The sequence below is a fragment of the Tursiops truncatus genome, chromosome 17 (genome assembly GCF_011762595.2).
Source record: "Tursiops truncatus isolate mTurTru1 chromosome 17, mTurTru1.mat.Y, whole genome shotgun sequence".
Lineage (NCBI taxonomy): Eukaryota > Metazoa > Chordata > Mammalia > Artiodactyla > Delphinidae > Tursiops > Tursiops truncatus.
This window is the reverse complement of record NC_047050.1, coordinates 77,241,716-77,263,993: the sequence shown is the minus strand read 5'-3', so window position 1 is coordinate 77,263,993 and position 22,278 is coordinate 77,241,716.

The following is a 22,278-nucleotide window of genomic DNA, read 5'->3' as shown; positions in this document are numbered from 1 at the left end:
CTCTAGAGTGGAATAGGGGCTGCCCATGCCTTGGAAGTGGGTCATGGCAGTTTGGGGTGGGCAGAGGCCCAGCCTAAAGGCCGGGTTGGGTTGGAGGGACACCTCTGCAGGCTCCCCTGCCCCAGTCACCATCCACACCAAGGCTGGAGCCAGGCCTGACTTTACTTCCAGCTCTGCCCCTCACCAGATGGAAGTGGGGGGAGGGAGTGACTTCTGTGGGCTCAGTCACCTCATCGGTAAAAAGGACAGAGCTCCCCCTGCCCACACAGGGTCCTTGTGAGGGACAAATGAGAAAAGGCAAGTTCTCTGTCAGTCTGGGAAGGCTTCCTGGCAGAGGAGGCACTGTATGGAAGGGAGGGCATGGAGCAAGACATGCCTCTCCAGGTGCACTGGGGCAGGGTTTGCAGAAGGGGTTGTCCCCAGTCCATAGACACTTTTGTGGAAGCCACCGCCTGCAGGAGCTTAGCGCCAGGCTCCTGGTCCTGGTGGGAGGTGGGCAGGGAAGAAGCATAGGAGGGACATGCAGAGGTGCCCAGCCGTCTGCGCCTCAGATTTCCTCCACCTCCAATCTAGGTCTGTCCCTCCACTGCCGTTGTCCAGACCTGTGCACCAGGGGTTATTCTTGGGGGACAGTCCCGTTCCCATCTCTCAGCACTTCCTACTGAGTTTGGGGAGCTGAATTAAGCTGAGTTCAGAAAATCTGGTGCATGGACAGGGCACTTAGGGCCATGTCGAGATTATGATCCAGGAAAGCATGACTTTTAGCCACAGGCCCACAATCCAGGGTCCAGGTCTAGACCCCAAGACTCCTACCACCACAATCCAGACCACTATTGGGGTAGCAGCTGGAACCTGGAGTCAGGACTGGCCACCTGGAGTGAGAAGACACTTGATAAATATGAGTAGGCTGGCTGGCTGGACGGACAGACAGAAAACTGGATGGGTGACTAGGAAGATGGAAGGAGAGATGGGCAGGTGACAAGATGGAAGGATGGTGGCTGGATAGAAGGATCTATGGATGGTGGATGATGCGTGGACGAATACAGTGATGAATGGATGGGGGATAGATGAATGGATAGATGGATGGGTGGGTGGACTGATGGATGGCTGGGTGGGTGGGTGGGTGGATGGGGGATGGATGGATGGATGGGTAGATGGATGGCTGGGTGGATTGATGGATGGATGGATGGGTGGGTGGGTGGATGGGGGATGGATGGATGGGTGGATGGATGGCTGGGTGGGTGGGTGGATGGCTGGATAGGTACATGGATGCTGTAGAAAGCTACAGGGCAACTCCAAACTGTTATTCTCCCACCAGAACCTTCTCACATCTCTCCCCTTCTCTCCTCTTTTCAGAGCCCTCCTCAAATCTTGCACTTGCATTTTCGAGAAACCTGTATCATCACTGGGGTCCCCAATGCTCCCCTCTCCTCTCCCACGCTTGCTTCCCTCTGGACTCCTGTCACCTTCTAATATACCTACTGCTCGATTTACTGTCTCTCTTGACCACAGAATATCTGCTTCAGGAGGGCAGGGTCTGTGTGACTCCACTCTTGGCTTCCTAGAGCTGACACCAGTGCCTGGCACAGAGGGGGTGCTTAATAAATAGGTGTTGAAAGGAGAAAACAAAGGAAAGAGGGGTGGCGAGATGGACTGACCTTGTAAGGCCCCCCTCCAGCCCCTTGTTCCTTCTCCGTACAGAGATCACCTTGCCCACACACGGCTGCCCCCTAAGCTGTTCTCTGGCTCCTGCTTCCCTCCAGGTAGCCTGGGTTGCTCAAGAAGTGCTGAGACCCGGGCTTCCCTGGTGGCGCAGTGGTTGGGAGTCCGCCTGCCGATGCAGGGGACGCGGGTTCGTGCCCCGGTCCGGGAAGATCCCACATGCTGCAGAGCGGCTGGGCCCGTGAGCCATGGCCGCTGGGCCTGCGCGTCCGGAGCTTGTGCTCCGCGGTGGGGGGGGGGGGTGGGCATGGCAGTGAGAGGCCCGCGTACCGCAAAAAAAAAAAAAAAGTGCTGAGACCCTCCCTCTCGATCCCCGCCCTCTTCTGAGCGTTGAGGGCGCCCTGAGCCACTGTCCGTCTGCGACCCCCGCCCACCGCCATCTCTCCCCAAGACTGAAGTCCGCGCCTCACCTGCTACCACCAGAGTGAGCCCAGGCGGGGGCCTGGCAAACAGGCGGGGGCACAGGGCGGGGTCAGGCCACCCCCCACTGGCCAGTTCTCTGCTCTGTGTCCGCTGATGGGGTCCTTCATCCTGCAAGTACCTCCTGGGTACAGGTGGCCTCCTGGCCATCAGTCATCACATCCCTTCCGCTTGCCAAGACAGGGGACACTCAGTGCTCTGCAAACAGAGGCGTCCTCTCACCACACGCCCCACCACCACCACCACCCCGATCCGTGCCCACAGCCAGCTTCCCCAACAGCAGGTCTCTGGTCCCCTGTGGCTGGCAGAGGCCACAGGGCGGCCAGTGGTTCTGACCACAGATGTTGGTGCCCCAGGCCCAGAGCAGAACCTCTGGCTTCTCTCCTGCTGGGCGTCCCTTCTCCGGCTTTCTTGGCTCTGCTGTGCTCTTGGTCCCACGGACCACCTCTCTCTCTATTGTTTCTCTGTCATTCTGGTCACTTTTTGGGAAACACCAAGAAGTGACACCCCTGCCCTCACCGCCATGTCTAACAGAAGTCTGGGCTCCCAGGACTTGACGGGGCCCTGGTGTCTCCACACTGAGCCAGGCTGCGAGAGCTCAGACCGTTCCGATTGCAGGGCTTTCCCCAAGGTGGGAGGGTGGGAGGGCCCTAGCGAAGGGCTTGGGGAGGCCCGTGGAGGGCGGCCTGAGCCAGCCAGGTCCAGCTGGAGCTGCCTTTGGGAGGGGGCGGACAGAGCCTCTGGCAGCTGGGCAGGTGTGAGGCCCACCCCAATCGAGGCCTCGGCCCTGGGCCTGCAGGCTCCCTCGTGGCTGCAGGTCAGTGAAGGGGGGTGTCACTGCTTCCGCATCCCCTGTCCCCATTAGGGGGACAATGGGAGAATAAGCACTTTTCTTTCTTCATTTCCCCGCTGTCTGCTAATATCATATTGATGGTAATTTCCTTTAATGGGCTATTTGCGGTAATTATGATGCACGGAGTGAGTAATTGTATCTGACTCCCAGCGCCCACCATGGCTGCAGGGATGGGCAGGCGGGGGTGTACCAGCCTTTGGCCCTCTCAGCCGGGACAGCTCTGCCCTCTGCCTGGGACCGACCTCCAGCCCTTGACCCCTCGGTGCAGGGGTCCTCCTTGGCCTCGCTTGTCTGGGGAACGCCAGGCTCTCAGCTCCCCAGGGTTGGTGGGGCCTCCCTCCCAGGGTGGGCCAGGGGCCCAGGGCACCCCGACTAGAGCCAGGATGAGGCTGCACGCCTCAAGACAGTGCACCCCCTCTCTCCCTCCCCAGGGCGCCCCGGGCTCCCGTCTGGGTCTCGCTTGGCCTCCCTGCTTCCCCACAGGGCCTTGTGGGGGCTCCTGGCTGTACGGCGTGGCTGGTGGGCTTCTGAATCTGCTGGGATGTGACCTTCCAGCAGCGATTTCCAGGCCCACTCTGGCTGCATGGGGGGCGCAGGCACGCACTGGGGGAGCCTCGGTCACTGCAGGGTCATGCCGGGCAGACACCTGGGGACCCTGCCCCAGCCCCACATGTTAGGGAGCTGCTGCCAGCCCCTCAGACCCTCCTCAGAGGCCCTGGACACCCCCAGGGTTCTAGCCTCTGCCCCCACCCAGCCCCAGCACTGCCAGTCTCTCTCCTCCCCATGCCTGTGCCTCCAGGTCTCTGTCACCTACGAGGCCCAGCTGGGCAGAAGGCACTGGGGTCCTCAACAGTGTGGCCTTACTGTGTGCCTGAGATAAGCCATCTGGGATAGAGGTCAGAGATCAGGCAGAGCTCTAGCCTGGGTTCCCCCACACAAATGGTGACATCAGGAGACAGAGGAACCCCAGAGCCCACTGAGTCTCTGTTGAGAACCTCCAGCCTCTACCAAACATCTTCCCAGGCCCCTGGGGCCCACACCCTGCACTGCCCTTCCTAGATGAGGGCGTCCTCCTTCAGCCTCGCCAGGCTGTGTTCAGGACACATGCCACTCAAGCCTGTGAGAAACGTCCCAAGGCAGGTCCCCTCACCTCACCTTCACCACCACCACCATCACCCTCACCACCACCACCACCACCACCACCATCACCTCTGCCACCACCAACACCACCACCATCACCACCATCACCTCCGCCACCACCACCACCACCATCACCTCCGCCACCACCACCACCACCATCACCTCTGCCATCACCACCACCACCATCACCACCTCCACCACCACCACCTCCACCACCACCACCATCACCATCACCTCTGCCATCACCACCTCCACCACCACCACCTCCACCACCACCACCATCACCAGCACCTCTGCCATCACCACCACCATCACCACCGCCGCCGCCACCACCACCACCACCACCGCCACCCATCACTTCCACCACCACCAACGCCACCATCACTTCTGCCATCACCACCGCCACCGCCACTACCATCACCACCATCACCACCACCAGCACCACCACCACCACCACCACCACCACCACCACCACCATCACCACCATCACCATCACCACCATCACCACCATCACCACCACCACCACCACCACCACCACCACCACACCACCATCACCACTTCATTATGCACTATCAGTGCCTCCTGTGGGCCTTGCTAGCTTCATGATCATCTAGCTGGGAGATAACACACAACCTCTTGTATTTCTGAGAAAAACTCAATGCCAAATTGACTATTTCTGCCCACAGAACAGTAAACCGGGAGGAGCCTCTGGGGCTGGGGTCGTCTGGGAGGGCCTTGAGCCTTGCCACTCTGCTTGGCGGTCTGGCAGAACACAGGATGAGCTGAACAGCACAGCAGCCAGATCTGGGGTGAGCACACCAGGTGTCCCGGCTGGCCCAGGGCACGCGCCTGCTCCAGGCCCCAAGAGAAGAGGGCTCGCAGGGGTGTGGCCTCCACTCTGGGGGCTCCAGGCCACACACCCACCCTGCCTGGGATAACTTCAGGTAACTGCTGTCTTCAGGCAAGGCAGGTATGGGTAGAAACTTGGGGGCCAGAGATGTGGAAAGGGGAGGACTCGCCCCCAGGGACCTGGGCAGGAACCGGGCTAAGGGTATGGGAGTGCCCCCTACCCCCACACACACACACTCGGGGCTCCCGCCTCCCTCCCCTACCCCTCCAACCACCCCACACCCCACCCTGCTGCACATGGCCAGGGTCTCCTCATATGTCTTTTCTGGTCAATAAACCTCAGCTCCTGGGGGCCTGGGGCTGTGGGCTGACAGTGCCGCCCCGCCCCCGCCGGGCACTCCATCATAATTAAGCCCGCACAGCCTAATTAATTGGGTGGTCAGGATGCTAATTAGCCGCTCGATGGAGGCTGGAGGAGGGTGAAGGGCAACCTTGGCAGTGGTGCTCCTCCCCACAGGGCTGGCTCTCTCCCAGCTGGAGTCTCCCAGCCTGGCCCCCACCCTGAGGCCCTCACCCTCAAGACAGCCCCCATGGCCACTCTTGTCCCTCTCCAACCACCTTAGACGGATCAGCCCCTGGCCACTCTTTCCCCCTCAGCACCCCTGCCCAGAGGAGAGCCCAAAGGACTAGCTCATCCAGTGACAGAGAGACCCCTCCCTCTCGAGATGGCTTTCCCAGGGAAGATGTGTCCTAGAGCTTCCAGCCACCAGCACTGACCGTGGCTCCTGGCCATGAGGGCAGCGTGCCCATACCTCACGGCAGGGCCCTTGCCCCTCTCCAGACTCCTGGCCCATCTGTGACCACCTGGGGTCCTCTGGACTCTGGCTCTCCCTCCCTTCACCCCAAGCAGCCACAGACCTACAGGGGACGTGGACACAGTGGCCTAACAGGCAGGCGACTGTGGCCAGACCCCCATACCTTTGAAGCCCCTTCCCCACTGGGTCATGGGGGTGAGTAGAGAGGCGGTAGAGAGTAGGAAGGCTGATGAAAAAGGGGGAGAGAGGGGAGGCTGGGGATGGGTGGGGAGCCCAGGGATTGGGGTACCTCTGAGGGACTTCCTGGCATCCCTGTGCAGCCCACAATGCCTGTGTTCCACTGCAGTAAGGCTTGGGGGATTCCACCCTCCCCCCCATAGGAGGACCACACCCCTCCTCTCCCTGAAGGAGCCAATGGGCAGGTGAGGAGGGTGGAACGGCCAAGGGATGGCCACACTCCCTCTAAGCCTCAGTTTCCTCATCTGTAAAGTGGGTGGTGATGACAGGCCTCCCTCCAGGGATATGGGGCTGGCCCCCCTTGTGGTTCTTTGCTGATCAGCCTGATTCCCTGGCGAGGAGAGAGGAGGCATGGCCACGGGGGCAAGGGGAGCCCCCACTGCTAGCGGTCCTGAGTAGGGGCCATGCAGAGTGAACCAGTGGAGGAGGAAGTCGCCTCCAGGCTCCTTGCTGCTCTGGGGCTGCAGATGTCGGGGGTTGCAAACTAGGGTCCAACCTGAGGAACCTGATGGGGGCACTTGGAGAGCCGGAGCCGGGCAGCACGGCGTTGGGGGCCGGGGGGTGGGGGTGGGCAGGGCCCGGGGCGCGGTGAGGGCCAGAGCAGGCCGGTGCTTGAAGCTGAGGAGGCCCCACAGTGGAGACTCCCGGGAAGGAGGATCCCAGTAGCTCTTCTTCTGGCTCCACATAGAGGTCCGGGCACCCGTACCTCTCGACACCCTCCCTCCCCTGCTTCGCCCTCGGCCCCAGGGGCGTCATCCGGGACGAGCAGGGGCTCTGCATTCCAGCCCGGCGTGGGGACGGGGGGACGGCTGGACGTGGGGAGGGGCTGGGGCGCTCTCCGGGCCCTGGCCCCTGGCCTGGCGCGGCTCCACGGCAGACAGATGGCAGCGGGCGGGGTGGGCGGATAGGTGAGGGGGGCGTCAGATGGTGCCGCCCCGGGCGGACCCCCGCCTCCGCCGAGGAAGCGTGCTGGGGCCCTGGGCCCTGCGCATCTGGAGGGGCCGCGTGCCCGCTGCGCCGCGCGGGTGGCAGGAGAGGTGACACGCCGAGCTGCCACCGCCGGTGCCCGGGGCTGTCCCGACGCGCCCCGGCGGGGCGAGGTGGGAACGCGCGGGCGGGCGCAGCTGTCTCCTCGCAGCTGCTCGGCGCCAGGCCGGGCCGCCAGTGCGCGTGCGCGGCCGGGGCTCCCAGGGCGGGGCGGGCGGCCCGGGGACCAGCCCTTGTGACCCCTCCCACGCGCCCTAACTGTCCCTCGCGTTCCCCAACAGGCTCTCACTGGCTCTCGCATCCCCCCATGGGCTCTCACTGCCTCTGTGCCATGGCACCTGCCCGGAGCTGCCCCTGCGGCCCAGGTGAGCTGTTCACTCTCCACGCAGGCTGGGGGTAAGGAGGGCGTGGGGCCGTATAACGATTTGAGGTATTGTGCAGGAAACCCACAGGTAAGGCAGAAAATAGACGTTCTTAAGATAAAAGAAGAGGAGATGCAGCAACAAAAAGAAGCTCCCGTGGCCCAGCTGAACTGAACCCCAGTCACCCTTGTCTCCTTGTCAGAAAGTGAAAAACACCCCGGTTTTCCTGGGGGCTTTTCCCCCACGGAGAGCCCTCCGCCAAGGACGGAGCTAAAAGGGCACCCTCAGGGCATGGTTGGTGGGCCCTCTGGGTCCATCTTAGCTTCTTCCAGGCCGGCTACTCCCAGGATGAGGATGAGTATGGGGGCAGTGGGGGGCACACAGCCTCAAAGCACATGACTGCCCAGGACATCCACAGGACAGGGTGGGAGTCCCCGAACAGTGGCCTTGCCCCCGTGTGGTGGCTCTAGGGGCCCAGGGGAGGCACGTCCCCTGACTCTTGCAGCCAGCCTGTGAGCACCTGTGAGGCCCCCAGTTTGGTGGGGGCGGGTGCTGGAGACCGAGGAGGAGGTCGCAGCTCCCCGGCAGGCAGCAGGCAGGGCAGAGCTAGCGGCCGGCGTTCCCGGAGCCCAGGGTCTGCTCCCCCCCCCCCCCCCCCCCCCCCCCCCGCAGCCTCACCTCCGGCCTTGTCCCCTGGGGCTGAAGAGGCTTCCGGGAAGGAGGTGGAGGTCCCAGGAGCTGGCTCGCTTGTGAATAACTGAGACCGCCCTGGAGTGAAGGCAGGTGTGTGAAGGGCTGCTGTGAGAGGAGCATGCTTCCTGTCCAGCCCTGCGGGGAGGCCAGGCCAGCCTGCTGGGTCCCCACGCTGAAGGGGGCCCCCTGCCCTCCCGGCCGCCTTGAGTGGGCCCTGTGCTGAGTCCGGTGCAGCAGGCAAAGGGGTGGGGGAGGGGCGGCCAGGGGCGGGGCCTGGAGTGTGGCAGGGATCCCCAGAGGGGCAGCGCCTCCCAGGCCCTGGAGGAGATGGTGCTGTGGTGCTGCAGCCCAGGGACCACTGTGGGCAGCGGGGTGAGGTCACTGGGTCAGGCTGCAGAGGGTCTGGAGGGTCTGAGGACTTCTTCCTGTACCTGGTCCCGAGCGGGGTGTCCTGCAGCCTGCGACGGGGCACCTCAGACAAGGCTCCTGGAAGGAGTGGCCAGCCAGGATTTACGGGAGTGAGTGTGGGGTAGGGCACGGGATGCTTAGCCCGGAGGCAAACGGCTGGTGTGAGGACCTGGGACAGGCTCCGGCCTGTGGCCTTCTTTTAAAAACCACTAGGCCCCCCACCCCCAAAAAAGAAAAAACCCACTAGGCTCAGTGCACTTTTATTAAAACGAATAAATTTCATTCCAACCTGCATTTGCTGTTTCTCAAAGCAATGAAATTAAGGTGTTTTCCTAATCAAATCTATTTAACCGAAGTGGAATACATTTGTTGTAAATAACCCGTGTTGGTGGGGCTGAGGTCCTCAAAGGCTGAGAAGGGCCACACGTTCCTGTCCTCCGGAGGCTTTAGTTCTGTAGGGGTCCCCGACCTCGTGTGGTTGATGGCGGCCCCCTCCACAGTGCCCACCCAGCACCAGGAGCAGTCCAAGGTGCACACTCCCCATCCCACCCTGGGGATCCCAAGGCCCGAGGGCAGGCCTGGGAATCTGCATTTTACAGATACCCCAGAGATCCTGCCACCTACTCCGCTGGGGACACCTGGCATCAGGCCAAGCATGTAGGAGGCCAGACCCTGGGCTGGGGTGGGAGGGGGCAAGCTGGGCTGGAAAGGAGAGGCAATCTTGCTGGGGGGGACATCCATGGATGAGGGGTCGCGGGCAGGGTGGCAGAACAGCCCAGGGGCCAAGGACCCACCCAGAATTCGCCTTCAGGAGTCTGGGGAGGGCCTCCTAGGGCCCAGGATCACATGGCTGATCACAAGGGCCTTGGAAGGTGGAGGGACAGTGTTTGGGAGGGAGGGCTTCCTGAGGAGGCGGCACTGAAATGACCTCACAGGTGACCTGCAGCCAGGGCAGAGAGGCCAGAGGCTAGCCAGGGAATGGAGAGGACAGCCCCGGCCAGGTGACTGTAAGCAGTGCCGCCACCCCCTCTGCCCTCTCCCTTGCTCACCTCACCTGCCCTGGCCAGTGATGGCCCCCCTTGGTGGGCAGTGATGGACAGCATCCTCAGTGGGCCAGCCCTCCCGGCCCTCCCGTCGGGCTCTGGGCTCTGCGGAGGGAACTGGAGCTGTGGGGTTGGGTTTCAGGCCACTCCACCACGACATGAATAATGCAGCTGGCTGAGATTGGAAGGTGACCTCAGCCTGGGGGGTGGGGACACCCCCAGAGCCTCCAGCCTGTCCTAGCCTCCCCTTTGCCAACCAGGACACCAGGTTCCCAGCCCCTGCCCTGCCTGGGCATCCAGTTGGCTGCCCACTTATACCTCAGCCTCCCTTGGCCCCTGCTAGGCCGTGAGTGGTGGAGCAGCAGTGCAGCTGAAGCTGCTGGGGGCAGGCAGGGGGCACAGCAGCCTGGGGAGGGGGGCACCCCTCTTCTGTGTGGAAAGGTGGGATCTTCCCCAGTGGGTCCCACGGTGCCCGTCGCTCGACTCCCAGAACACGGAGGAGGGATGCTGCCCGTCATGGCCTGTGGATGGTGGAACACGTCCCACTCCTGGACCACGAGCTCTTGCTCTGACACCTGGTGGAAAGAGGCCAAACATCATTATGAAACTCCCCAACCTGAGGACAAAGAGAATCTCCTAAAAGACTGGGGGACGGGGTGGCCCAGGTCACATACAGAGAAGAAAAGCAGAAAGGGGAAGAGTCAGAAGACAACAGAGCGTCCCCTCACAGCCGACTTGCAACCAGAATCCTGGGCCGGCTGCCTCTTGAGGTGGGTTGTAGAATCAGGACAATTTAAGGTGTGCAAAGACCCCAGAGGTTTGCCTTGCAGTGTCCCTGGGGAAGTGAGCAGACAGCAGCTTGAGAGAAAGCCAGGGAGGGGGAAGACATGGGTCCCCAGAAAGGGGGCCCCAGCATAGGAGAGAGGCCCAGGGAAGCAGCCACAGGAGTGGCAAGGTCATCCCAGGCCGAGGGCACACTGCAGACAGGGGTGGGGGGAAGCCACGTAGGGCACTGAGCCTCAGGGAGGAGGGGGCGGGTGGGGAGGGGGAGGGAGACTGGCTCCAGGATCCTGTGGGCTGTAGGACACAGTGTCAGCCGTGGACAGATCTACACTGCCACGGTAATGACCAACCAGAAACGGTGCTCTAACCACAGCTGGCAATGATGAGGATGTGAACAAATCAGGGGCTGGAGACCCTGGTTTTGAGGAGGAAGGGACTGGGGACGACTAAAGCTGAAAGATCAAGAGAGCCACGTTCACAGATTATTTGGAAACACGGAGAAAACACCGCCGGAAGTGCCGGCGAGGGTGTGGAGCAACTGGACCTCCCATCCATTGCTGGACAGGATGCGAAATAGTGCAGCCACTTGGAAGGCAGTTTAGTGGTTTCTTATAAAACTAACATATCCTTACCACAGGATCCAGGGTTGCTGCTCCTTGGCATTTACCCAAAGTAGCTGAAAACTTATGTTTACACAAAACCTGCACCTGGATGTTTATAGCAGCTTTATTCGTAATTGCCCAAACCTGGAAGTAGCCAAGATGTCCTTTAGTAGGTGAGTGGATAAGCTGTGGTACATCCAAGCAACGGAATATTAGTGCTAAAAGGAAATGAACTATCAGGAGGGATAAATTAGGGGTTGGGATTGACATCCACACACTACTACATAGAGAGTGGATAACCAACAAGCACCGACTGTATAGCACAGGGAACTGTACTCAATGTTTTGTAATAACCTATAAGGGAAGAGAATCTGGAAAAGAATCTATATATTGATATACAGCTCTGTGTGTGTGTGTATGAAACTGAATCACTTTGCTGTACCCCTAAAACTAACATGATGTTGTAAATCAACTACACTTCAATTAAAAAAAGAGAGAGAGAGAGATTTCTTCAAAGCTACCAAAAAAAAAGAAAAAGAAAAAGAAAGAAATGAGCTACCAACCATGAAGAGGCATGAGGAACCTTAAGTGCATATCACTAAATGACAGAGGCCAATCTGAAAAGCTTACAGACTGTGTGATTCTGTCTCTATGGCTATTTTGGAAAAGGGAAAACTACTATAGAGACAGTAAAAGGACCAGCGTTTGCCGGGGGTGTGTGTGGTGAGGGGGGAAGAACAGGGGGAGCACAGGGGGTTTCTAGGGCAGGGAAGCTCTTCTGTATGACATTGTAATGGTGGGTACACGTCACAGAACGTACAATGCCCCACCGAAGGGAACCCGAAGGAAAGCTGTGGACTTTAGTCAATAATAATAACGTATCAACGTTGGCTCAAGTGTCCCACTAACTAACGCAACGCGTTGGGAAGGGGTTGAGGGTGGATGTGGCAACGCTGTGCTGCCTGCCCATTTTTCCATAAATATAAAAATGCTCAGAAAAATGCTTTTTTTTTTTTTGGCCGTGCAGCTTGTGGGGTTTAGTTCCCCATCCACAGGTTGAACCTGGGCCACGGCAGTGAAAGCGCCAAGTCTTAACCACTGGAACCCAAAAAGGTCTATTAATTTTACATCTACACCTATCTATCTATCTATCTATCTATCTATCTATCTATCTATCTATCTATCAAAGAAAACAGAAAAAAGATGTGGGCCTGGTATGACCCTGTCCCCATTGGAAGGGATGGAGGGCTAGGGGCATCTCTGAGGGGCTGGGATCCACCTACCCCAAGGGGACGGACCCAATCCCCGTCTCTCCCGCCTCTGGGCCCTGCTCCCCGGACGAGCTGAGCTGACCGATGGATCACCCCTGTTTCCGGGAGGCTGTAACTCCAGGGGCATCTTCATCAGCGCCAGGCTGTCCCAGGCCCGTCAACCACCTGCTGCCCACAAATGAGCCCACCCGCCAGCTCCCCTTGGCGGCACAGTGCAGGGGGTGGGGGTGAAAGGGGAGGACCTGGAAGGGGCTCGTGTGGGCTGCGCCCCAGGAAGACAGCTCCGGCAGGAGCAGCTCCACAGCATCGCCTCTCCCCAACCCCCAGCCAGCTCCTTGCCCCGGAAGTGTGCAGACCCCACCGCCAGCGCCAGGCCCCTCTCTCTCGTACCCACGTGATCGTCCTTCAAAGACACCAGAACTCACCTTCTCACTGCTCACGGCCCCTCCGAAGCCTGAGCTGAACAGCCTCCTTGGGCTCTGCTGGCCCCTGGCCCCCCGCCTGTTGCCCCTCCTGCTCCGGACCCTGGAGTTGGCAGGTCCCCTGCCCAGAACAGCCCAGTCTGTAGGCCCCGCAGGACTCTGCAGACAGAGGGAGGACAAGAGCGGGCCTCGCCCTCCCCCTCAGCCAGCGGCGGGCCGGGCCTGGAGGCGCAGGCGTCCCTGAGGCCTGCACACACCCCAGTCTCTCTGCACAGGACCTCAGCGCTGACCCAGGCGTCTACACCAGCCGTCTACACGGCCGGGCAGCAGGGTGGGTGGCCAGCTCTCAGGCCTTCTGCACCCCTGGCTCCTCTGCCCCGTCCCCGCCCTGGGCTCTCCCCGCAGGCTCTGGGCACTAGGTGCCACGTGTAATTACACACTGATGCCTCGGGCTTCGCATCACTGGGCAGGCGCCCACTGGGCGTGTGGTCCGATGTCCCCCATCCTCTCGAGCTTCTGAACTCCCCATGCCTGGGTCAGAGCCCTGGCCTCTGGGCAGTGCCACCCCCATCCATGAGGGAGGGTGCAGCCGATTAAGGGGCCACAGCGATGGTGGGGTCTGGGGGTGAACCCCCCCCACCTGCTCTCCTCCCTGTTCCTGCAGCCTCTCCCGGGAGACCCCCAGCCCCCAGCAGAGCCTGGCAGGCCCAAGGTCAGCTGTCTGTGATTGACAGCGTCTGTCCACCCAGGGCTGCGGGGGGAGGTGCGTACACGGCTCAGTGAGGCCCATCTTGTGAGACAATAAATTTGGCCATTGACCCAGCAAGCAGACGTCGATAAATGAATGGTTAATACAAACATTGTCCTTCCCAAATTAATCCAGGCGCAGGGGTGTGGGCACAGGGCAAGTGGAGGTTGAAATATGAGGAAGCAGGGCAGGGACAGGTCTGGCCAGGCCGGCCCTCAGGGCCCTTTTCTGCGGGGGTGGGGCTGCTTCTGTCCTCAGGGGGGTCCCAGACAGCTGCCTGGCCGGTGTTTGGAGGGCAGCCAGATTTAGCAAATAAAAACCCAAGAGGCCCCGTTACAGTCAGATTTCAGATCAACAACAGCTTAACAATTCGAGTTATAAGTGCGCCCCATGCTTGATTTGGGGACTACTGACACTAAGAAGTATTCATTGCCTGTGTAAAACGCACATGCCCCTGGGTCCTGGGCTTCACCTGAAGACCCTGGGGAGGGAGCACGGGACGGGCAGGAGGGAAGCCTTGTGACCCCAGAGCCTGGCAGGGCCCACACCGCCCCAGGCCCAGTCATCCCCACCAGCCTCCCACAGTCATGACCAGCAGGGCACCAAGAAGCCGAGAGCCGGTCCAGGGCATGGGCGCTCCAGAAACGTGGTCTTGGAGGACTGTTGTCATAATCGCGGTCCAGCCCGGCTGTGACCTGACACCCCTTGGTGACCCTCACCTGCGTGACCGCTGCTTCCCCACCCAGAAGGAGGCGGGAGGCCCCTTGGGGACTGCTTCCCCGTGCTGGGGGTGGACACCAGCCACCTTTGCAGTGGGCCTCTCTGCAGTGGGGCCTTGAGTATCTCAGGGCTCAGGCCCCTCTGGCAGCTGGGAGTTCCCAGTCATGGCTGGACACTGCCCAGTGGGAGTCCTAGAAATAAATAAACCTCGTCATATAAATAAACCACAGCCTGCTGGGCGGTCCTGACCGGGGCAGCTGGTGTGCCTGACCAGGCCATCACCTGCATCCAGGCCTGCACGCAGCCTCTGGAGGAGGGAAGGAGCTGCCAGGCGTTCCCGGTGGCTCCCTTCTCCCTGGCCCAGCACCCATGCCGGAGGTGGCTCAGCCCAATGAGACCAGCGGCTGGACGCTCCTGGGGGCTGACTGGCCTCCCATGCACCCTCTAGCCCAGGTGATGGGCAAACAGAGGCCCAGAGACCCAGCAGTGTCAGCCTCAGGCCCCCTCCAGAGGTGGGCCACTAGGGCAGGGTTGTGACCGGCCTGACCCGGACGCTCCAGGCCCAGGCACCTGGTCTGGCCACCAGCCACCCGGGGCTTGGCTGTACTGCTGCCCCCCCTGGCTTGGGAGCTGCCTCCCCGCTACATGCTCCCAAGCCCTCCACGGTGCCCTTCCCGAACGAACAGTCCTGCTGAGGGCCCCCGGCCCAGACCAAGGTGGAGGGGGCTGCAGACCCCAGGGTCCATGATTGATGGGGTTTGGGGGCCGAGGCCCTGCACCGAGGTGGGCAGACGGGGAAGCAGCTGTCAGCACCTAATGGGTCCCTTGACACACAGGATGGAGGATGCTGGGGGAGCTTCCGATCTGTCCGTGCCCCCCAACAGGGCCCCCAAGGGCAGGGCAGTTCCGGCCTGGCAGGCAGGGGTCAGAACTGCGGTCTGAAGACCCACAGGACAGGGCTCTGCCCGCCTCTCCTTGAGTTCTTTGGCGGCCAGTTCCGGTGGCCCTGGAGGGGAGTAGGAGAGGGGGTGGGCCCCTCCCAGCCTCACGGGGGAATGCTGAGCTCAGCGCTGCCGGCTGACCGAGGGCTTGAGGGACCATTAAAAACCCTCTCCGCCTCTGGCCGCCTGGAGACATCAATTTGCTGCTGGACGGTAGTTACCGTTACCGCTGCCGCCTCCCCTCCCCCGTGCCCGCTCCATCATACCCTCCACCCACGGGGTCTCCCTTGGCTTCCCCCGCCTCCCTGCCCTGGGTGAGGCCTGCCACTCCCTGGGCAGGATACCTGCCCTCCTCCAGAGCTGCGGGCACACACGCCATGACGCCGCCGAGCCTGGTGGATGTGTCCACTCTCCGGGAGGGGGCCAGGGGCTGGGGGAGGGGTTGGGGGGCTTTAAGCGGGGCAGAACCTCAGTTTGGGGAGATGAGAAGGTTCTGGAGCTGGTGAAGGTTGTACCACAATGTAACTGTGCTTATAAAAATGCTAAGATTTTATACAGACTTTTTTTTACCATGTTAAAATACACTTAACATAAATTTCACGTATTCCTTCTATTCCCATGCTAGCCAGGCCCTCCTTTGAGGACTGTCGTGGATGGGGTGGCAGTGGCCGAGGGGGCCAGGGACCAGGGGGTGCTGGGGAGGCTGGTGTTCCAGGCCAGCTTGGGCCTGGGGCCCCCCAAGGAGAAGCACAGGCTCAGGAGGGCACCCCAGGCTGTCCCGGTGAGCAGAGCTGGGCACCAGCGCTGGGACTGAAGGAAGCAGGGCGGGGGGGCAGGGGAGGGTCCTCCAGAGGGAGGGGCATTTTCTCGTTGACACTGGTTAGGGCGGTGATGATAGAAAGCAGGGCAGCTTTTAGCTGGTCTGTGTAACCCACCCCCTTCCACCTGCACAGGGCAGGCTGGCCGCTCCCCTCAGCACAAGACCATCTGGATGCCGGGCTGGGAAAGGGCAGGCCCGACCCCGCAGGGCGCTCCTCACAGATCCCCGTGTTGGCCACAAGCTGTGTCTACAGTGTAGGTGGGGGCCCTCAGGCCTGGGGAGGCGACCTTGGCAGGGGCGCTTGAGATTGCCCATAAGGAGTGATTCTGTCCCAGGCTGGCCAGTCTGGCCACCCCAGGGCTCACGGCTGCCGTCCTGCCGAGCGGGAGGTGAGGGCTGCTGACCTGGCAGTGTGGCTGCTGCCGGGCGGGGAGATGGCAGGCTGCCTGCGGAGGCCGGCCGCGCGGCTGCCAGCCCAGAGAGGATTTAAAGGGTAGCTCGCTCCGCCATCCATCCACCCCGGCGTCTCTTCCAAGATGTATAAAACTGCATGTTCTCCCAGTTAGAGAAATGGCCACATTCCGGGATAATTGATTGATTTTTCCTCTTTAGGAATATTCATAAACACCGGTTCCAAGAGCAGGTGAACCCAGCCCCCCTCCCAAGTCAGCCACGGGGTGGGGGGGGCGGGGGCGGGGCGTAGCTGGATGCCCTCACACAACCTCCCTCCAAGGCAGAGAGTGCAGCGGCCCCGCCCTGCTTCCTCTCACCCCCACTGTGCACATCGCCCGTGGCAGGGGATGCAGTGGCAGACAGAAGGTGGGCTTGCCCTTCGGGGCTCCCAGTCAAACCCTAACAAACTGCTCTGAACAGGCCCAGAGGTGAGTGTCTAGGTCCACCGACTCTGCCCAAATGCTATGTGACACTGGACAGGTCTCTGAACCTCTCTGGGCACTACAACAGAAGTCCAAGCCCTGCCCCATGAACCTGAGAGGCTGTGTCATGGTCCAGGGCTTGGAGGACCAGTGCCTGCAGACAGAAGGTCGCTCAGTCACCATGGAGCCTGTGGGTTGAAGGACCAGGGGTGGTGGTCCCGGTGGTAGAGGGGCCCTGGGCTGCTGATTCAGGTTGCCCACCCTCCACTGCCTCTGACCAACTGCTCCGCTGCCCGGCCATGACCCACTCCTCACTGGCCCTCGGCCCGTTGGTGGGCCAGGCTGCCAAGCCTTCTCGAGCCAGGCTTGCCCCCAGCTGGCTAATCTCCTCTTGGAGCCCCTGTTCTTTGGGCAGGAAGCCCTGTCTGGCCGGTCAGGCTGCTCACAGAAGTGCAGGACGACGTGGTGTGAACGCTGCGTGGGGAGCTCGGGCCCGCTTTCTTGGGGACAGTGGGTGGTGGAGCCTCTGACCAGACAGGGCCTGGCTGCCTGCCGTCAGGGCCACTAGGCCTCCTCGTGAACAGCTCTGTGACGGGGAGCTCAGCCTTCCATGGCCCCCCACTATCTGAGACAGCTTTGCCTCGTAGAAAGTTCTCCAAACTGAGAGTAGTCTGGCCCAGGAATTCCTCCCAGTGCCAATCCCTTCCACCCAGCAGGCGATGCCTCAGAGGTGAGGGGTCAGCTGTCCTGAAAGCCCTGCAGGAGTCCTGGGCGTGAGGCCTCGTGGAGGCCCCCAGGCAGCTTTGGGGGCCCACTCTGCTGGGGCTTGGAGGCCACCAGGGAGACGGGCAGGTGGCGAGGCCCAGGAGCCTCCAGGTGACTGCCCACCTGCCCACCTCGCTCTCAGGGCCTGCCCCACTGAGGCTGCAGGGCCCGGCCATCGTCCTGCCGAGGCTCCCTGGAGGGCTGAGAGCAGCACAGCACCGGATGACCTGCTATTGATGGGACGGATGCGGCAGGCTGGCCTGGGTCAGCAGATCCATCCCCCGCTCAGGATGTCAGATCACACAGATGCTGGCCTGGCTGGGCCCTGGGGGAGGCGGGGGGCTGCCCATGCAGCGTGGTCAGGGGGTGGGCGTAGACGTGCAGACACTCCCTTCCTCGTGCCACCAGCCTCTGCTCGGTTGACCCTCAGGCCGGGGCATCTTTTTTTTTTTTTAGAAGTTGGGGTAGGAGTTTATTAATTTATTTATTTTTATTTTTGCTGTGTTGGGTCTTCGCTTCTGTGTGAGGGCTTTCTCCAGTTGTGGCGAGCGGGGGCCACTCTTCATCACCGTGCGCGGGCCTCTCACTATCGCGGCCTCTCTTGTTGTGGAGCACAGGCTCCAGACACGCAGGCTCAGTACTTGTGGCTCACGGGCCCAGTTGCTCTGCGGCATGCGGGATCTTCCCGGACCGGGGCACGAACCTGCGTCCCCTGCGTTAACAGGCAGACTCTCAACCACGGCGCCACCAGGGAAGCCCAGGCCGGGGCATCTTGATGCTGCCCTGGCATCATCCCAGTGGGCAGAGCTGAGGCCTGGCCGGCGGTGGGGAGCTAGAGTTCCTGTGGCCTCAGCGGGCCAGCCCTGGCCCTGTGCAGGCTCAAGACACCCCTGACACACTGTCCTTACCTGGCAGGGAGACCCTCGCCCCAGCCAGAGTGGGAACTTGGCTGTGACCTCTGAACCCTAGCAGGCACACTGCCAGCCTGTACTGAGGGGCCCTCTGACCTGGAGGGCCTGGCTCCCTCCTGCATTGGCTGGTCCTGGGCATCCCAGACCTGCCCAGGTATGAGGGTGCAGGCAGAGAAGTGACAGGTGCCCGGACAGAGAGGGAGGGCATGCGTGCATGAGAACCAGAACGAGAGGGGCACCTGGGAGACAGGCCAGGAATGGAAGGAGCAGAAGGGAGCCGAGACCCCGAGGAGAGACCGATACAAGGGGGGCAACGGACACACCAGGACAGAGAAAGGGCTGGGCCGGGACCTGGGCCCCCACCGCTCGCTCCTGGACACCCCTCAGAGGCGGGACCAGGCTCAGGTCACCTTGGGCCGCTCGCCGCACTGTCTGAGGGGTTCACGGTTGGCACGCGCCATCCCCGACCGATTATTGGAAGCGGGTCCCCTTGGTGGGGTCTGGGAGCCTCTGGAGCCAGGCGGCCAGGCCACCCGGAAAACTGCAGACAGGGTCTCGGCCCCTGCCCACAATTACCCTCCCGCCCCGGCCAGCACCGCTAATGAATTGGGATTTGATCCACAACATCACAGCCGGCCACAGCGCGACTGTCTGGCTCCAGCCGGGCGGGTGAGGGGCAGGCGGGCAGCGGAGTCAGGCCCGGAGCCCACTGGGCCCACTGCCCCGCCTGCTCAGGGCCCGGGGCAGCCACCCCTCTGGGCCGGGGGTCCCCACAGCCAGGCAGCAGGGAGGCCCCCTGAGTGTGCCGCTCCCCGTGGGCCATCTCCTGCAGCAAGGCCTGGGATGGTGAGGTGGGCTCGCAGGCTCTGAGGGGTTCCTCCAGCGGCCTCAGCCCCCCGGGGCTGCACCCCGCCCCGGGCCGGCCCCCGGCACCACCCTCTGCTGCGCCCAGCACCCACCGTTAGGGCCAACCCCCGGGCCAGCACCGCATCTGCCCCAAACCCACCCCGGGGCTGGCCTCCTGCCCCACACCCGTGGGCCCTCCCCTTACCTGCCTGGCCTCCCGTAACCCACCCCCTCTCAGGGGCAGGGACCGGGACTGAGCCCCGTCTGGGCAGCGGGGACCGGCCGGGCGGCTCCGCAGGACAGGCTCCGGAGCCGTGCAAATGAATGAATGGTGAACAAGTGAGGCGAGCAGAGCCCCAGGAGGACTCAGGGGGGCGGCAGCTCGGAATGACTGGACACCAGGGTCTGGGTGGGGTGCGGGCACACGGTGGGCGAGGCCACGTGGCCGTCACTAGAGCAGGTCAGGCAGGGGTCCCGGGGAGAAGCGCCAGGTGAGGGGGCAGCCCTCTAGGCCCTGGGCTTTCCCCGGGGTGCTGCCCGCCTGAGGCCGGGCCCGAGGGAGCCCCTCCAGGGGGGTGGGTGACAAGGTGACAGGAGGGGTGCTGACTGCACCTCCTTAGAGGGATCAGAGGGAGACGGGCCGCTGACGGATGCAGCTGGCGGAGCAGGAGAGTTTTAAGGCAGGGTTCCAGGAGAGAGGGGAGAGAAGGAGAGATTTGTCGATTTAATGTAAAGTCAAGCAGTCCAGCCTCCTGGCCCGGTGCAGGCCACCTGCCGGGCACGGAGGACCTCGGACAGCATGGTCCCCTCCTCTCAGTGGGGAAGGAGTCCCCCTGGCAGTACCCGGGTCTGGGGTCAGCCAGGACTCTCCTGCTGTCCCGACCCCTGGCCCCTGAGGCCTCCGTGGAGTGACAGAGCGCAGGGCCTCCGGCCCCTCCCACAGCTCCCCACTCCCCCTCACGGGCCTGGCACCTCCCACCACCCAGCTCAGCACGGTCACCACGGCAGCACCAGCCTGTCTCCACAGCCAGCAGTACCATCGCCAGCCACACTGACCCTCACGGCCACAGACCGCGGGCAGCCCTGCCGAGACCACAGCCAGTCTTCTGCCCACGCGGCCAGTTGCGTGGACACCGACATCACAGCACACCCCCCGGGCAGCATCCCCCTTCCTGTCTACCCCACCTTCACCGTACTGCTCCCTTGCCCAGTGTGCGGGGACCCCTGGGTCTGCCGGGGGAGCCCCTGGCCGACTCAGCTGGACACTGGGGTCCAGGGCTGGGGCCTCCGAGGGGCCCTGAGGTAGGAGCCCTGGACCAGGCGAGTCTGGATGCCTGGGGGGCGGGGAGGCAGGTGTCTTCTCAGCAGTAAGCACCGTGGGGTAACGAATGGGGGTGGTGGCCGCAGTATTTAACAGCCGCGTCGGACCGTGCGGCTCGGCCTGTAACCGACGCATTATGAAGGCTAATGGATTTTTGAGGCCAGATTGATTTTTCATTAATTTGGTAAAAATCTTTTTCCTCTCCCCTATAATTCTGTCTTAAAACGTTCCCCCTGACAGCTCGATAAGTCACTCTTGTCTTAATGCACGTCTGGCTCCCCCGTCCAGGGGCCGAGGGGGAGGGGAGCGTGGAGCCTGGGGCCCTGCCCATCATCCCCAGGTAAATACTGCATTATGCATGGGCCGGGGAGGCCGCCCTGCACAAGGGGGAAACTGAGGCAGGAGCCCCCACTCCCAGAAGGGGTGGCCTGCTGAGGCCTTCCTCTTGGTCAAGGTAAGGTGAGACCTCTGGCCCCAGAGGGGCTGACCTTGACAGGGACCTGCCCAGGCCTCTGTCCATCCTCCTCCCACCAGCTCAGGCCCCCCTCCCACCCCAATACCGGGGGCCTACCCCAGCCTGGTCTGGGCTGCCTGACCAGCAGGGGCCCCTGCCCCTCCTGGACTCCATGCCCACCTGCATCCTCCAGAAAGACCTCAGGGCCCCCAGGGCCTGTCGCTCCAGCCACCACCCCTCAGCAGGGCTGGCCTGGCTGGGCTGGGGGCAGGGAGGGAGCTGACTACTTCCTCTTCTTCCTCTCCTCCCCTCAGCCGCTCCGCCTCTGCTCTCTGGGGCACTGCTCCCCTCTGACCTCCCCCTCGAGATTCTCCCGCCAGCCTTCTCTTATGGGGTCTCCAGGCTGTCCCCCACTCCTCCAGCCCCACCACCCTCTCCCAGGGCTTCAGGTAACCCTCCAGGGCTCCCCCACAACCCACCCTCTCCCTCCAGCCCCAGACCACGCCCAGCGGCTCCCTGGACACGCTCCTTGTGCCCACTGGCAGCCCAAGTCCAGTGGGTCCACCTTGAGCTGACCCACCCAAACCTGCTCGTCCTCCTGGAACCACAGCCCCAGCACACCCGGCCCAGCGCCGCCACATGGCCTCACAGATGTGCTCCTGGAACCACAGCCCCAGCACACCCGGCCCAGCGCTGCCACATGGCCTCACAGATGTGCTCCTGGACCTGTGAGCCCTGGTCCTCAGTGTTCAGGCCGCCGGGGGGCCCTCCGGGAGTGGGGTGCAGTCCTGGAGTTACGCCCTCCCCCAGGCAGGGGCCCACCTGGTGGGGTGAGTCCCGGCCCCCAGCCCCACCCCAGGCACCTCGGCCCTGCCTCTCTCTGCCAAGCTGCCTCCTGCCCCTTCTAGGCTCTCCTCATCCCCCCTGTCCCCAGGGACCAACCTGAAACTGGGCAGGGGGGGTGAAGGCCCCTTGGGCTCCCAAAGTTCCCTGCGCTTGTCACTGCCGCCGCCCTGAGATGCGTGTCTCAGCCCCATCAGTGGTCAGCCCCCCAGGGCCGGGGCCTGGCTTCACCTCTTAGCGCCTAGAGCGCAGCTCAGTGATGCAAGCTGAGCGGGGTGCTGGTGGCCCTCCTGAGCTGATCCTAGGCGCGCTCTGGACCCTGTCGTCATCATGCCAGCACTGACTGGCCCCAACCCGAGGTCCTCTGTCCAGAAGAAGGGACGATGGTGAAGGAGAGCCTGGCCAGGGACTTGTAAAGGTGGCGTGT